This window comes from Nilaparvata lugens, chromosome 2 (genome assembly GCF_014356525.2).
Source record: "Nilaparvata lugens isolate BPH chromosome 2, ASM1435652v1, whole genome shotgun sequence".
In the NCBI taxonomy this organism is placed as follows: Eukaryota; Metazoa; Arthropoda; class Insecta; order Hemiptera; family Delphacidae; genus Nilaparvata; species Nilaparvata lugens.
This window is the reverse complement of record NC_052505.1, coordinates 34204745-34223145: the sequence shown is the minus strand read 5'-3', so window position 1 is coordinate 34223145 and position 18401 is coordinate 34204745. Positions and strand designations below refer to the sequence as shown.

General features: G+C 35.7%; 1 protein-coding gene across 4 annotated transcripts in view; it reads right to left on the bottom strand.

Moving 5' to 3' along the window:
- The window catches only part of LOC111052108, a 117936-nt gene that overhangs the window by 88706 nt on the left and 10829 nt on the right, over positions 1 to 18401 (bottom strand). The window lies entirely within an intron of this gene.

Genomic DNA, 18401 nt, shown 5'->3' with positions numbered 1-18401 from the left:
AGTTGATATCATTGATAACAATAATCATCATCATGGAAATCTATATATTTGGATTTAAGAAGTTTCCTCAGGGTTTTCGACTTTATCTGGCTTGGTGAATGACCGTCATTTTTATTTTCAGGAGTCTGGATGGCTGAAGCTTCTATGCAAAAAACTACTATAAACATAAACAGTCAGTAGCTATTGGTCTGTACAGGATAAACCACTACCTCCGTAAACAAAGCCATATTGCATTCGTGTGACGTCAGCACAGGTAGGGATCCTACACCAATAAAAGCACTAGCTGATATAGATCAGCTAAAATCAACGAATTCTCATTGGTGTAGGAGCCCTACCTGTGCTGACGTCACTACGGCTTTGTTTACGGAGGTAGTGGATAAACCCACTAGACTCAGTTATTGGAAAACTGATGAGTTTTGGAGACTTTGATCACTCGAAGAACACGTGTTGAATCGAGAGTTTTTAAAACAGATTAGACTTAAATAATACTAAAAAAAGGATTTTAAAAGTTGAAAAGAAAGACGAAAATAAGTATTTTATTTCATAATTTACATTCAGCATGTCATAAGACAAGTTCATGATTAGGAGTTTTTCGAAGTGAAAAGATTATGCTTGTATGTGAAGAAGAGAGGAATCTAAACATATAATCACAGATTCATTTATCACTACCGCTAATGTCCATTATAATTATATCAATTGAGAAAATTGTTCAACATTCGCAAGGGAGGACCTCTTCATGTCTTGCACTTGCAAATGAGAAGACAGAGGAATGCGCTGTTATCTGATGAGATGTACAAGACACAACAGTTTAATAACATACTACATGTGTTAATTTGAATGTTCATCCTTCAATGCGAAGCAGTCGCTCTGTGCAACTGGTTTTTTGCCACAGAAGAAGTTCGAGATTTTTGCGTTTGCTAAGAAATAAAACCAACCGAGGTCATTGATAATAAAATCTTGCCTAATTAGCAGTAAAGACTCGACGGATGATTTGACAGCAAATAAAATGGAGGAGATGAAATGATATGCAGGATGAATGCATTTTGAGCGGGTCCTCTGTCTGGTCTAACATCCGTAGAGATGACGAACACTTCTTTATAAGGCATTCCGGGCCGATTCTCTTAGCTGATGGATGACAGTTGTGATGGGGGGGAAGGGTCAGGGTGAGCACAGCAATGCCTGTTCAGGTGTTATTTCCCTTTGATAACACGTCTTTCTTCACGTTTGCGAGATTAATTGCTGAAAAATTATTTCTTAATTGGACTACCGCTCTTCGAAAGCTGTTACTGAACTGATTTTGTACAGCCGTTTCCCGATAGAACGAGAATGGAACAATAATGAATTGCTTCAAGAGTGGATTATGAAGAAGCTCAGAATTGTTTCAATGATACTCATTCTGTTTGCACTCAAGTCTGTTATTGTGCGCTTCCCACGAAAGTACAATACAGTATCTCTTCCCCAGTGACAGCCCTAATGATACACAGTTCCGAAACTTCGACGACACCATTTCACCCCAACTTCTCTGATGTGCTGGTATAAATTTTCCTCAAGGATGTCTATAAAATTAAACAATTATTATCTTTTCTAATTTGTTAATATTTTCTTTAGAACAGTCTCTTCTTATTCTTGTTGTTGTTGTTGTTCTTCTTCTTCTTCTTCTTCTTCTTCTTCTTCGTCGTCTTCTTCTTCTTCTTCATGTACCGTCTCCATGGCGGAGGTCGGCTATCATGATGGCGATTTTTATTTAACAGTCTAAAGTTTGCTTGTTTGTTTGCTTAGAACAGTCTAGCAGCCTCCAAATGACTACTTCATTGAAATTGATTCAGTTCTGCTGCTGAAAAGTGCAAATTTTTAGTAAGAAAACATGAAGAACCCAATACATAACCTATAAACTTAAGTGTTGATAGGAATGACATTGGGTAATACGGCGAGGCAGAACATCCAAAAGGATCTCTCTGCCAATAAAAGCAATAAGAATAAATTTAATGAGTTCTGCTGCTGCTGCTTTTGAATAACATACCGAATAGGCTAAACATTTGTGGATGCATCATGTAATTTACATACTTTTCAAAATGTAATATACATTAAAAAAGCACATTGATATCCTTTCTACTTGTCTCATCACCCAGCTAATGCTACTACATATTGGCAGAGTATAAAATTACATAAGTCTTATGGATTTTCGCCTCGCCTAGTTGTCAATGTACAAATTACGCTTGGATTACGGGAGTGATCGGGTTAAAAACTAATACCCAATATCAACTGTCGACCGTCCAGTCGGGAGAGAGAAGGTAGAGTCGAATATTGTCAACTGTTACCTTAGTATTACAGTGTAAACTCGACATGGAGTTTTTATTAGCTATTCGTTTTGAAAAACATTGTTGTTGTAAGATTCGAATCTTTTTCCTAAATTGTCGCAAAATGTTCCATTTATAAGTTTTAATAAAGATAATATTTCCAAGCATATTCACTATTCTCCCAAGTATTACTGTATAATGTTGAAATTATCATATTGAATGCTCATTATGAACTTTTCAATGCTCCTCCAGTCATTACTGACATGCCATTTCAGAGCAAAGATCTAGCACTATTCATAAAAAAATGTACAATATTAATTCACTCCAAGCTATGTGCTTTCGGATCAATAAGAATCCACTTTTCAACAGTCAAAATATCAGAGAAATATGACAAATCGACAAATTTATAATCTTGTATTACATTTTTACAAATAAATCAGACGAGAAAATGGGATACTGTAATTATTTGAAAACACGTGGCCGAGAGTAGTAAGAAGAGCACCAATAATTGGCATTGGTGAAATGGGCGACTTGGACTAATAACACCTTGGTGAAATAATCAGTAATTATGCTACATCATTTCTTGACCTGACATTCCTCTGTAATCGAAGGACGTAAAAAGGATGCATCAATGTCACTGATCTGGAAACCAATCTCATCAATGTAATAGCCAATTAACTTCACTATGAAATGCGTGCCACCTCTCTGATCTGCGCCAGTCAAATGCTTCATCCGACCATCAACCAACATTCTTCACTAGGCTACTTGCTCCTTCAAAATTATTGATTGCAGAAGTTGCAAGAGTGAATTGAATCTCCTGACATGGAACACTAAAAAAACATATTCCCAATAATATTGCATTCTCTTATTCTAAACCTATTTCTTGTCTCTCATAAATTTATAACATTTCAATTGACAAAGAATTACGAAACAAATAAAATACAATAAAATGTTACAAATATAAAAAAACCATGGGCTTTGTGGTTGGGTGTGTTGGAGGAAAGAAAAAAAGAGAGGAAGATACCTAGCCAACTATGGTTTCCATGCAATAGACAGGCAAAGAAGAGAAGAGAGAAGTGATGAGGAAAAAAGGGAAGTAAGAAATGGGGGGAAGGAAGAAAAACAGAGGAATGGGTACGCAAAATAAAGGTAAGCGAGTCCAAATGAAAAAAAACAATGAAGAATAATGCTGGAGCAGAAATCTTGAGTCTTATAAATCTAAATGGAAGAAGAAATTACTGTATGTCCAGTTTTTTATATCCAGTTTAATTTTTTCGCTGATCTTATTGTCCATGAGAAAGTGATTTGGAATAAGGTTTATTATTTTAGGACCTATGTAAATTAACTGCCTCCTTATACATTTTAGAACTACTTTATTGAGAATAACGAGATACAAGATCTCCAAGAATGGAGAGCTTCCACAAAGTTAACTATGAATATCTCTTACAGGTCTCTAATCATTGTAACTTTTCATCTGGCCAGTAATGAGTATCGATGTTATACCAATTTCCAATTTTCATTGAACTTTTCCCTGTATTGAACCTGTATTATCTTAATATTATTCTATATATAATCAGTGTGCGATTGTACCATCATTCATAAATAATGCAAAATAATTAAATAATTGCAAAAGGTTAAATGGATTTTTATGATCATACAAACCAAGGGACCTATACTCTTTCCAAACTTGCATGAGCGCTAAAAGATTAAGCCGACCCTCGCTCCCCCACGCGCAGGCACACAGGTCCGGCCTACCTGCGCCATTGACATACTATGTATACTACGTAGTATACAGGTAGGTAGACCGTCCCTTTACTCACACACACAATAGAAGACTGCGCTTGTTTGTGTGAGTAGTAGGAGGGTCGGCCTAATCCTTCAGAGCTCATGCCTGTTTGGACAGAGTATAGAATACATTGTATTTTAGGTACATTGATACAAACTACAGCAGTTCTCTCATTTCCAACTATTGTAATCCAAGAGAATGGGAGAGAAACTGATCAGCAATTAATTTGTGAATATTCATTAGTCTGTAATTTCAATTTCATAGAGAGCTGTAGTGAATAGTACTTAACAATTTTCATTCTCAGCTTTGAATAGATTATGAGTATTGAGTTTTAAAGGTTTTCAGAGTAGAGCATAAGTTTTTAATTATTTAAAAATTTGAAATTTTCGCAGCACAGAACTCTTCCTTAAACATTCAGAATCAAATTTCAATTTTCTTGTCAATATGAACTCGAAACAGAGTTATGATGAATGTAAACGATTGAAAATTGATCACTCAATAAAGACAAAATACCATTGAAGGTGATTGAATACTACAACAGCAGATTTTTCTCGTGAATGAGCACCTTTTAAACAGTTTCAGATTACAATAATAGGATACAAAAGTTTTAATTTATCAGAGATGAACTATTAAGAAAGCAATCTCACCAGAGCTAAAGATCTCAACTTCAAGATTTATAAATGTTTTCTGTTCATACTGTTGGAATTTGTTTCTGAAAATTAATTCAAAAACACACGTACTGATTCAACAATATTCTTTTTAAATCCTTTAATTTTTCTCTCCGAAAACTGTTTCCACAATATACAATATATCCTAATTTAAATGTGCATTTAAGTGTATTCTTATAAGAGTGATACAACTGGAGAGAGAGAAAAAAATAAACGAATCCTTACTTAATTATCAGGTTAAGTTTCTGTGTGTACCGAGGTACTTGAAAGTTTGATAAGAGACCCTCATAATATATGAGTTTATCAATTTGGAGCAGTTATTACTCTCTCCACGTACTCACGTACATAGTCACAAAACATGACATTATCATCAGATTGTTTACCCGTATTGTCATGAATATTATAAACCTATCATGACTGTTCCAGATGAATCATTAGGTTGGAGTGTTTGTTTACTCAGTCTTTCAGGAGAACTGTTTACGTTTACGGAAATTAATGAGTTTTTGATAAGGTATATTAATATGTGAGATAGATTGATAAGTCTATGATTGATTGCTAATGGAACTTTTGAGAGAAAATATGTGTTTTAGATGAAAGAAATTGATGAAGATATAGTCCAAAAATTAATAAGATGATTCAACAGTTTCCATTGCAATGTTATAGTTTCATTAATTCTTATATCACTGAATCACTTTAAGCTTGTAGATTTCACAATAGATGCATCTATTAAGTTTCTATGATACAGGCATATTCACGAGATCTACCCCATAAAAGCTGCATACAAATTCATAAAATAGCTTGTTCCTAACATTTCTGTATCGTAAGAATTTAAGGAGTATTTATCTTGATGAGTGTTGACTATCAACTTGTATAATAAATAATGGTTGTCTCATGAAGATTAAAGGTAGAATCCATAAAGAACGTTTGAAAGCCATAAATAAAGACTTTAAAATGAAATAATGTTCAATGAGATAGAATGTGGAGTTTAACCTATTTTTATATTAGTTTATAGTATTGTTGTTCATATTCATTTGAAATCAAGTTAAAAAAGTATGAAGGTTATTCTGAAATGAAGCCGGCCGAGAGCTGTCAAGAGCGATACGAACTTCAGTCTGCTAGCACCGACTGGTTCTTGGGTTCGATTCCAACGGGTGACATGGACGTTTGATCACCTCATCAAAACACTCACACTTTACATAACCCAAGCACAGACAAAGAGCTAATGTGGTATCATCTGTATAGTAAAAAAAATAAAATGTAATGATAACTTCAAATACATTCTTATTGCAAGTTCAAAATGTAAGCGAATGTAGGCTATAAGCTCTAGTAATTTTGAGTGAATCAGCAATGTTCTTTGAATAGTTATCCTTTTTTGGCCTGCTTACAAAATATTATCACCCCTCACTTGCCTCCTGTTACTTTTTCTTCATACGTACATCTCGTACAGCTAATTATTAAAACTGTGCTAGAAAAAATTAATTTGGTAGAGAACATAACATTAACTATCCAATTATTTTGATAGTAGCAAGCCAGTGCTTGTCACGCACTGTATTGCACCATAGGCCTACTAATGTTACTACTCAATTTCGTAACTGTACATTGAATTGTCGAGTAATTAATCATTTTATAGATGTTTATTTTGTGCATTTGCGAAGTCTAGTACAGTATATAGTATAAAATACGACAGACAGATTGTGAGAGTAAAGTTAAAATAAGAAATCTTATAATGAAAAAAAGATTGTTAGGGGAAATTTTATGATGGATTTTAAAATTTTGAGCTAGTAAGTTTTTTGTTAGAAGAATTTGAAGTAATCGAGTCGTTTCAGAAATCCCCAAGAAATAGTAATTTACGAGAATGAAATAGAATGTTAACACTATTACCATCCTCTTCTATAATTCCAATAAGACTGAAATGTTCGAAAGCATTTATACTCTGTCCAAATTGGCATGAGCTCTGAAGGATTAGGCCGACCCTCCTACTACTCACACACACAAGCACAGTCACCTTTTGTGTGTGTAAGTGAAGGGACTGTTTGCCTACCTGTATACTACGTAGTATACATAGTATATCAATGGCGCAGGTGGGCCGGGCGTGTGTGCCTGCGCGTGGGAGAGCGAGGGTCGGCTTAATCTTTCAGCGCTCATGCCAGTTTGGACAGAGTATAAGAATTCTTGAACTGATTAATATAATAGGGACTTGTAGAAGAAATTAGAATCATGATATTTCTCAAAAATTTATAAGCTAGTGTAATATGTCTTATCTCCTTCGAAGATCCAGACTCCACTGTACATTAATTGATGAACTGTATTCAAGATAAAAGGATATTGCTATTTTTAAACCAAAACACAAAAACTAAAGATCCAAGGAATGAAAAACTCAATGTGAATTTGTGTGAATGTTCAATGAAGTTATTACTGTGATACCTCAATTTCAAACATATTTCAAATTATTATAATTTATTTTTTCAAAATCGTAATTTATTATTACTAATCATTTCAACTGATTGATTTTCAAGTGGTATACTTCTTTATAACAAGCTTTATTTCATTTCGTTTCCAGCCCATTTAGTTGTGAATGTAGTTCAAGTACTCGCACAGTAACACATCGCATCAGCCAATTATTACACCACCATTTACAATTTCTACGATCTGATGCAAGATTAATAATATATTATTGATGAACTTGAAGAGAAGTAACACTCTTTGACTCGTGTTAACACTTTTCCACACCTGGATGAATGCATGTTGAGTAAAGCTAAAGGTGACACGGCAACTTGAAGACTGGGCACTAATTTCTCCATTCAAGTACTGCATGCGGCCCGGTTATATAGATAGATATATTAAAACATGACTGCCATGGATATACAGCATTAAACAGATCACAGATATAGATATATTCAAGAGGTATGGACTATTAAATGGATCAAAAATATAGATATTCAAAAGGAGTATGAACTATTAGGTAGATGGTAGATATAGATATATTCAAGATGGCAGAACGCCAGCCGAGACGGTTCGGTGCCAGATCTACTACATTATCTCCCGCTGAGATGAAGTGGCTTCGTACTCGCATTAACTTTGCTCCAAAACGTGCTCCAATGGCACACCATTAATCGAATATTCTCCAGGCATAGGCATACCTCGCGAATTGAATATTTGCCAGGATAACAATAGCACCCGAGTGTCCTTTTGAACCTGAACGCCCTCGTTAGGCGAGCGACTTCTTTCAATTTGCACGTTATCGCTTCTGCTCAAGAAGTGACGCGTTCTACGAGTTTTTGCGGGGTTGGCGGTAAAATTACTGTGGCTGGTATAGTAACGTCAGCTGTAAATATGATCATCCAATTATGAGCATAATAGATTTCTACAATGCAGTACAAATTTAATAAAACAGAGAGTGGATCTTGGGTCATTGATCTTTTTAGAACATAATACATTACAGTAGCTTCAAACCCTGCATTCTACTGGAATTCAAATTTCTTCCAGTAGCAAAAAATATGAATTATTTTTAGCATTCTATAATATGATTATTTATGTGGTGGATTTCTTACTCTATCAGAATGTGTGTCTAAACAGAAAAGATATAAAATTGGTTCAGAAATATGAACTAAAGTAAGTTGGCTGAGATAGGCTAAGTAGGTGAACAAGTAGTGAATATTTAAGGATTAAGCCTGGTCAAAAGAAGAGAATGAGATCCAAAATGAGTTGAACGAATAATACAAAACTAGGAGTGGAGGAGCCAGTAAGTAAAAGGAGTTTCGAGGAATCCTGATCAAAAGAGACAACCACAAGAAATTTCTTTGAAAAGCTATGATACATGGCTGGTGAAGCGTCAATAATGAACATTCAATGAATCCAAAGAAGTTGGGTCGTCAAAAGAATCAACCAGACACCAGCAAAAACGTAGAACTATGTGTACAACGCATAATACCGTTGTATACATACTACAATAATATATTATGATACAGGCTATTACCTACACATATCTACTCCTGCATGGAGTACAGTACTGTATATTCGTTATCTATAGATCTTCACAGTATACAGAGAACTATCAACTATTGATATGTATAGTTCCATAGCGAAGACCTTTCAGGTGCATTCAAAACTCTTTGGAAATGAGTTGAAGACCTTTAAAAGGTGCCTGTAAGCTGTAAACGTCTTTGGCCACGGGTTGAGTGAGGAGCGATGATGTAAAGCGACAAGCCTGTTGTGAAGAGTCAGCGCAGCAGCAAGGCTTCCTCTGTCAAGGCATCCCCCCCCGCCACCCGGACGCAACCGACCACGGATGAATGCTCGCTGAGTGGTGTCCGTTGGTGTCCGGGCGGACGGGCGCCGCTTTGTTGTCACGGTGTCACTACCTGTTTGCCGTGCTCGCTAGGAATGTTCCGCATCATTCAGGCCACCACTAACCTACAGACTAACTATTGCTACGGAAAAAGAGATAGAAGTCTACAAACAAAAATGTGTACGAAGGAGAGCGCTGTGTATTTTGGTGTTGCTTATTGTTCGTTCGACGTTTGGCTATACCGAAATAAATTGATTTGATTCATTATATTATGATTTGAACATAATTTATGGCTTGGGTTGATAATAATACCAATTTATAGACAAATAGTAAGTAGTAGTAGTAGTAGTAGTAGTAGTAGTAGTAGTAGTAGTAGTGGTAATATGCCTATATCACATGAATTAACAGATAGTGATATCATACACAACAAATAACTGAGAAAAACAGTAATAATTCATTCAATAAGTTTCCAATGGAAGAAACTGGTTCAACGTATAAAACTAACTGTTTTCACAACGAACGCCTCTCTCAAATTCTATTGGTGCACATCGATTTCAATGTCAGCTGAGACATCAACTACGTCACACAGCGTCGACCAATCACGTGAGAGTATACTTTATATACACTTTGTAAAAGTACTTGCTCACAACAGATTATCCACGTAATTTTGAACAAAATAATAAATAATTATTAATTTTTTTATGTTTCCTGGTCATAAGAATATTGCATTAGTTTACAACACAAAATTTTCCCTGGGGCAAAACACGGGTTACCTGCTAGTTTACAGAGTGCAAAATAATTTTTAGAATGAAATGAAGAAACATTTTCTTATTTTGCTAAACACTGAGAAATTGAATAATTTTGGAGAACACCTAAAATAGGAATGAACATAGGAATTCCAATTAATTTATATTCATCAACTTCTCAAGTTTTGGAAGCCTACTTTTTGAACTAAAATCGTTGGGTAATCATTCTTGATGTTATTAGTAGCAGCTGCAAGCTAACAAGATAGAGATACTGGGCAGAAAATGTCATACAATATCACCGCAACGTCGCATGTCAAGCAAGTTTTTGTTCAGCGGTTATTGACACCTCCAAACAACCAAATTCCTTAATTCTATACTGTCAACAACTTTTAAAACGACCAACCTCTTTACAACTTCCAATAAATATTCCTTTCTGCCAGACTATCCACTTCACGTACTGGAAACACATAATCACTTCCAGCAAAATTGATGTATAGATAGATGCCATGTAATAACTAATAATTATTAATTATAACTACTCTTTGTGAATTATTGCTTATTAACTTATTACTGAGTGGATGCATGTTTCAAATTAGGCGTCAGCCTAGCCTCATAATCAGCCACAATAATTAACCAATAATCACGATACATGCTACTCTGAATACTGTATGGCATTACAAACTTCATATTCATATGTACTTCATTATTGAATGATAGATTGTTACATAATTTGGAAGAGGTTAATGACAGCAATTCAACGTACCTGATTTTGATAAGTTTGATGCAATGGAAACTATAATTGCAGAATATTTCTCAATCTGATATCTAGCGCCACTAAAACAGCAGCAGATTATTGTTGTTGTCACAAGGCAGCACGCGTCTTTACAATCACTGAAGGTTATCTATCGATTGTGCAATTCCCTTTAAACTGTCAGCATTCATTTCAGATAACATAATATATTTGCTTCCCACTCAAGCAATTAAAGTTCAGAGTAAATTTACTAGAAAATATACGTCCAGACACTCACTACAAATAGTGCAGCTGATTATCACAGGCTAATCACAGATACAGTTTCTGAACGTTCTTTCGATTCGGAATATTGTTGCATTGAACGAGACGTGACATTCCGATTCTAGTCGACTAATTAAACAAATTTATTAGAATGTCAACTGGTTTGGCAGGTTTTTTATTGGAGTATCAGGGCGTAACAGAAGCTGAAGAAAAGAGAACGTAATAGAAGCAGATGAGCTGCAGTAACAGTAGCACTCAACTATAGTAGGATTCCCTTCACACGGTCAGCATTGTTTGTATGGGAAACATTGATGAAAATCCCTAGGTACGCTGACAGTTCCAAGTGGAACTCACTATACTATTTAACTACAGGAGCTGGAAATTCTAAAATTCTTTTTAAATCCCAGCTCCTGACTCGGGAAGCAGTCTTGTTACGTTCCGCTTATTACTCACAAAGACTCCGAAGTATATAATTCCCTGCTAAGTCCTCAAACGCTTATAATAAGTTATCGTCTTTTAATTGAAAAAGCGTGTTTTCTTACGCAAGATAAATGAGCTTATTATTTCTGGCATTGCAATGATTAGTAATGACAGGGTTTTCATTTTGACCTATGCATCAAGAAGGCCTGCACGTTTTGCCTTGGACCGTTCAAGTATTTGCAAATCATTCTAAGTAATGATATGTGATTGTTCAAGTTTATTGACTCTGAATATTATAGTAGGTAAGAAATTAATGTAGTGGTTCATGCATACAAAAATTTAATAGATGATTTTTCTAATTTTTTTCTGTATCGAAGGACGATATCTATCTATGTAATTCTATGTAGACACGCGGTCGCAGCATATACGACTGTAATACCTTTTCAAAAAATTATAAGTAATTCTGAAATACTTTTCGTTTTAAGTGGTGAGAAGAAAACAATATATGAGTAATTCAGAATTTGAATTATACAGAAGCCAGGATGATATTAACTATCATCCTGAATTACAGTCATCTGTTTTTAGTTTTCGGTAAACCTCTAGGTACCTGCTTGTAATTCCTAAGCACCTTTATCTTGCTTTTTGAAGGGTATATTACCAAATTTACTTTACTGAGCATCCATACACATTGTATACTTATCCCAAGCTATGATGAACCCTAAGTTATTGCCTAACAAACCCGCATCTCTCCTATCCATCACATTTCCACCCTCCCTTGCACCCTTGGCATTCACATCATTATATAAAGTTAAACTACCTGTTTCACACACCTGCTCCTTTGTAATCGTTATCCCTCTACGGTTTACGCTCATCCAGTAGAGTTTGGGATGTTTCCTGAACGTTGCTATTCTAGCCTTGGATTTCAATTTTAAAGCTTGAATTTTGATCGAAAACTGTGTGAAATTAGCACATACTTGGAGAAAGATCTTTCAAGCGATATGACACATTTCAACTTGCTGTGAATAATAATTTTTGGTTCCCCTATCGAAAATACAGGATATTATATTTCATTTTATTTGAAGCTCTGATACAGAGGAAAAAATAATCTCTAAGACGATCATAGATAATTCTAGGTAATTGTACTGTGAGGATATAAGAAGAATCCTCTAACAATGGAAGGGCTGACATCCTCTGCCTAATACAAGACCGCATTCAAAACATACTATGGTTATGCAGTACTTTCCAAGTAAATAAGCACACTCTCCGGCAATACAAATAGCCGCTAAATACATAACATTCTATAAAGAAGGATCTATTTCAAAAGATGAATTCCATTTCACCCAAAACCCTATTAGAGATGGATTAATCTATTGGAATAATAAGAGATAATTCGAAGTAATTGTCATGTAACAACGCGAAATAAATCCTCTGAAAATGACAGGGCTTACATCATTCATCCACCCGTCCTTAAACGACAGTATTTAAAATGACATACGATATTTGGACAATATACTTCCCAAGTAAATAAACATACCCTTCAGGCTGATTACCATTACAAATGAGCCGCTAAATACAGAATACTACGGAATACATCAATCACCATCCTACAGAGAGAAAGGAACGAAAGAAGAGGGAGAAGAAGAAGAAGAAGAAGAAGAAGAAGAAGAAGAAGAAGAAGAAGAAGAAGAAGAAGAAGAAGAAGATGAAGAAGAAAACGAAAGTCCTGTGTTCATTTCGTGACAAGGCAATCATCTGTGCAAAGAAAGCACGTGGGCCCGTGTGTTCTGTTGCAGCAGAAACGAGCATCATTCAAAGTTATTGAATAAGAATGGTGGTTGAAACTTGGTACCAACCGCCTAATTTACCATATTTTACAAGAGAATTATGCTGAGAGGAGACCGAGAGTCAGAGCTCACGATAACGAGTCAAAGTACCTACGAGACTACAAAGCAAACACATACGGCCGCGTGATTTTGGGTGGGAGTGGGAGGGACGATTATGATAAACAGGAGAGCGTAGAGGGAAGAGGAGGAGGAGGAAGATGACCCCGGGCCAACAAGAGTGGACTCAAGACTGCGACCAACAGGATGGTCAGTGTTGCAGCCACCCTCCCCTCTTCCTAATTTATTCAGAAACAAAGTTTCCGGTGTAGGTGTCGAGATGAACCCACAACTATAATAAATATATGTATAGAGCTACATTATATTTTACTCACATATAGTTATATATATATATATATCTTATATAAGTATAGTGTAAACAAGTATATGGTACAGACTTCATAGACTGAACTTAAGCATCGTACACGGACCATATAGATTGCAAATATTACATTACTGGAATAATTGAAATTATGTATTTTTTCAATTCAAAACTCTTTGGAAATGAGTTGAAGACCTTTAAAAGGTGCCTGTAAGCTGTAAACGTCTTTGGCCACGGGTTGAGTGAGGAGCGATGATGTAAAGCGACAAGCCTGTTGTGAAGAGTCAGCGCAGCAGCAAGGCTTCCTCTGTCAAGGCATCCCCCCCCGCCACCCGGACGCAACCGACCACGGATGAATGCTCGCTGAGTGGTGTCCGTTGGTGTCCGGGCGGACGGGCGCCGCTTTGTTGTCACGGTGTCACTACCTGTTTGCCGTGCTCGCTAGGAATGTCCGCATCATTCAGGCCACCACTAACCTACAGACTAACTATTGCTACGGAAAAAGAGATAGAAGTCTACAAACAAAAATGTGTACGAAGGAGAGCGCTGTGTATTTTGGTGTTGCTTATTGTTCGTTCGACGTTTGGCTATACCGAAATAAATTGATTTGATTCATTATATTATGATTTGAACATCATTTATGGCTTGGGTTAATAATAATACCAATTTATAGACAAATAGTAAGTAGTAGTAGTTAGTAGTAGTAGTAGTAGTAGTAGTAGTAGTGGTAATAGGCCTATATCACATGAATTAACAGATAGTGATATCATACACAACAAATAACTGAGAAAAACAGTAATAATTCATTTAATAAGTTTACAATGGAAGAAACTGGTTCAACGTATAAAACTAACTGTTTTCACAACGAACGCCTCTCTCAAATTCTATTGGTGCACATCGATTTCAATGTCAGCTGAGACATCAACTAAGTCACACAGCGTCGACCAATCACGTGAGTGTATACTTTATATACACTTTGTAAAAGTACTTGCTCACAACAGATTATCCACGTAATTTTGAACAAAATAATAAATAATTATTAATTTTTTTATGTTTCCTGGTCATAAGAATATTGCATTAGTTTACAACACAAAATTTTCCCTGGGGCAAAATAGATTTCAAGAAATAGCTACCTGCTAGTTTACAGAGTGCAAAATAATTTTTAGAATGAAATGAAGAAACATTTTCTTATTTTGCTAAACACTGAGAAATTGAATAATTTTGGAGAACACCTAAAATAGGAATGAACATAGGAATTCCAATTAATTTATATTCATCAACTTCTCAAGTTTTGGAAGCCTACTTTTTGAACTAAAATCGCTGGGTAATCATTCTTGCTGTTATTAGTAGCAGCTGCAAGCTAACAAGATAGAGATACTGGGCAGAAAATGTCATACAATATCACCGCAACGTCGCATGTCAAGCAAGTTTTTGTTCAGCGGTTATTGACACCTCCAAACAACCAAATTCCTTAATTCTATACTGTCAACAACTTTTAAAACGACCAACCTCTTTACAACTTCCAATAAATATTCCTTTCTGCCAGACTATCCACTTCACGTACTGGAAACACATAATCACTTCCAGCAAAATTGATGTATAGATAGATGCCATGTAATAACTAATAATTATTAATTATAACTACTCTTTGTGAATTATTGCTTATTAACTTATTACTGAGTGGATGCATGTTTCAAATTAGGCGTCAGCCTAGCCTCATAATCAGCCACAATAATTAACCAATAATCACGATACATGCTACTCTGAATACTGTATGGCATTACAAACTTCATATTCATATGTACTTCATTATTGAATGATAGATTGTTACATAATTGGAAGAGGTTAATGACAGCAATTCAACGTACCTGATTTTGATAAGTTTGATGCAATGGAAACTATAATTGCAGAATATTTCTCAATCTGATATCTAGCGCCACTAAAACAGCAGCAGATTATTGTTGTTGTCACAAGGCAGCACGCGTCTCTACAATCACTGAAGGTTATCTATCGATTGTGCAATTCCCTTTAAACTGTCAGCATTCATTTCAGATAACATAATATATTTGCTTCCCACTCAAGCAATTAAAGTTCAGAGTAAATTTACTAGAAAATATACGTCCAGACACTCACTACAAATAGTGCAGCTGATTATCACAGGCTAATCACAGATACAGTTTCTGAACGTTCTTTCGATTCGGAATATTGTTGCATTGAACGAGACGTGACATTCCGATTCTAGTCGACTAATTAAACAAATTTATTAGAATGTCAACTGGTTTGGCAGGTTTTTTATTGGAGTATCAGGGCGTAACAGAAGCTGAAGAAATGAACGTAATAGAAGCAGATGAGCTGCAGTAACAGTAGCACTCAACTATAGTGAGATTCCCCTCACACGGTCAGCATTGTTTGTATGGGAAACATTGATGAAAATCCCTAGGTACGCTGACAGTTCCAAGTGGAACTCACTATACTATTTAACTACAGGAGCTGGAAATTCTAAAATTCTTTTTAAATCCCAGCTCCTGACTCGGGAAGCAGTCTTGTTACGTTCCGCTTATTACTCACAAAGACTCCGAAGTATATAATTCCCTGCTAAGTCCTCAAACGCTTATAATAAGTTATCGTCTTTTAATTGAAAAAGCGTGTTTTCTTACGCAAGATAAATGAGCTTATTATTTCTGGCATTGCAATGATTAGTAATGACAGGGTTTTCATTTTGACCTATGCATCAAGAAGGCCTGCACGTTTTGCCTTGGACCGTTCAAGTATTTGCAAATCATTCTAAGTAATGATATGTGATTGTTCAAGTTTATTGACTCTGAGTATTATAGTAGGTAAGGAATTTAGTGGTTCATGGATACAAAAATTTAATAGATGATTTTTCTATTTTTTTCTGTATCGAAGGACGATATCTATCTATGTAATTCTATGTAGACACGCGGTCGCAGCATATACGACTGTAATACCTTTTCAAAAAATTATAAGTAATTCTGAAATACTTTTCGTTTTAAGTGGTGAGAAGAAAACAATATATGAGTAATTCAGAATTTGAATTATACAGAATCCAGGATGATATTAACTATCATCCTGAATTACAGTCATCTGTTTTTAGTTTTCGGTAAACCTCTAGGTACCTGCTTGTAATTCCTAAGCACCTTTATCTTGCTTTTTGAAGGGTATATTACCAAATTTACTTTACTGAGCATCCATACACATTGTATACTTATCCCAAGCTATGATGAACCCCAAGTTATTGCCTAACAAACCCGCATCTCTCCTATCCATCACATTTCCACCCTCCCTTGCACCCTTGGCATTCACATCATTATATAAAGTTAAACTACCTGTTTCACACACCTGCTCCTTTGTAATCGTTATCCCTCTACGGTTTACGCTCATCCAGTAGAGTTTGGGATGTTTCCTGAACGTTGCTATTCTAGCCTTGGATTTCAATTTTAAAGCTTGAATTTTGATCGAAAACTGTGTGAAATTAGCACATACTTGGAGAAAGATCTTTCAAGCGATATGACACATTTCAACTTGCTGTGAATAATAATTTTTGGTTCCCCTATCGAAAAGACAGGATATTATATTTCATTTTATTTGAAGCTCTGATACAGAGGAAAAAATAATCTCTAAGACGATCATAGATAATTCTAGGTAATTGTACTGTGAGGATATAAGAAGAATCCTCTAACAATGGAAGGGCTGACATCCTCTGCCTAATACAAGACCGCATTCAAAACATACTATGGTTATGCAGTACTTTCCAAGTAAATAAGCACACTCTCCGGCAATACAAATAGCCGCTAAATACATAACATTCTATAAAGAAGGATCTATTTCAAAAGATGAATTCCATTTCACCCAAAACCCTATTAGAGATGGATTAATCTATTGGAATAATAAGAGATAATTCGAAGTAATTGTCATGTAACAACGCGAAATAAATCCTCTGAAAATGACAGGGCTTACATCATTCATCCACCCGTCCTTAAACGACAGTATTTAAAATGACATACGATATTTGGACAATATACTTCCCAAGTAAATAAACATACCCTTCAGGCTGATTACCAATACAAATGAGCCGCTAAATACAGAATACTACGGAATACATCAATCACCATCCTACAGAGAGAAAGGAACGAAAGAAGAGGGAGAAGAAGAAGAAGAAGAAGAAGAAGAAGAAGAAGAAGAGAAGAAGAAGAAGAAGAAGAAGAAGAAGAAGAAGAGGATGAAGAAGAAAACGAAAGTCCTGTGTTCATTTCGTGACAAGGCAATCATCTGTGCAAAGAAAGCACGTGGGCCCGTGTGTTCTGTTGCAGCAGAAACGAGCATCATTCAAAGTTATTGAATAAGAATGGTGGTTGAAACTTGGTACCAACCGCCTAATTTACCATATTTTACAAGAGAATTATGCTGAGAGGAGACCGAGAGTCAGAGCTCACGATAACGAGTCAAAGTACCTACGAGACTACAAAGCAAACACATACGGCCGCGTGATTTTGGGTGGGAGTGGGAGGGACGATTATGATAAACAGGAGAGCGTGGAGGGAAGAGGAGGAGGAGGAAGATGACCCCGGGCCAACAAGAGTGGACTCAAGACTGCGACCAACAGGATGGTCAGTGTTGCAGCCACCCTCCCCTCTTCCTAATTTATTCAGAAACAAAGTTTCCGGTGTAGGTGTCGAGATGAACCCACAACTATAATAAATATATGTATAGAGCTACATTATATTTTACTCACATATAGTTATATATATATATATATCTTATATAAGTATAGTGTAAACAAGTATATGGTACAGACTTCATAGACTGAACTTAAGCATCGTACACGGACCATATAGATTGCAAATATTACATTACTGGAATAATTGAAATTATGTATTTTTTCAATTCAAAACTCTATGTTCCAATCCGGACTATTGGAGCCCAAAATATCCTATTCATTTTCTTACGGTTCAGCCTAGCCC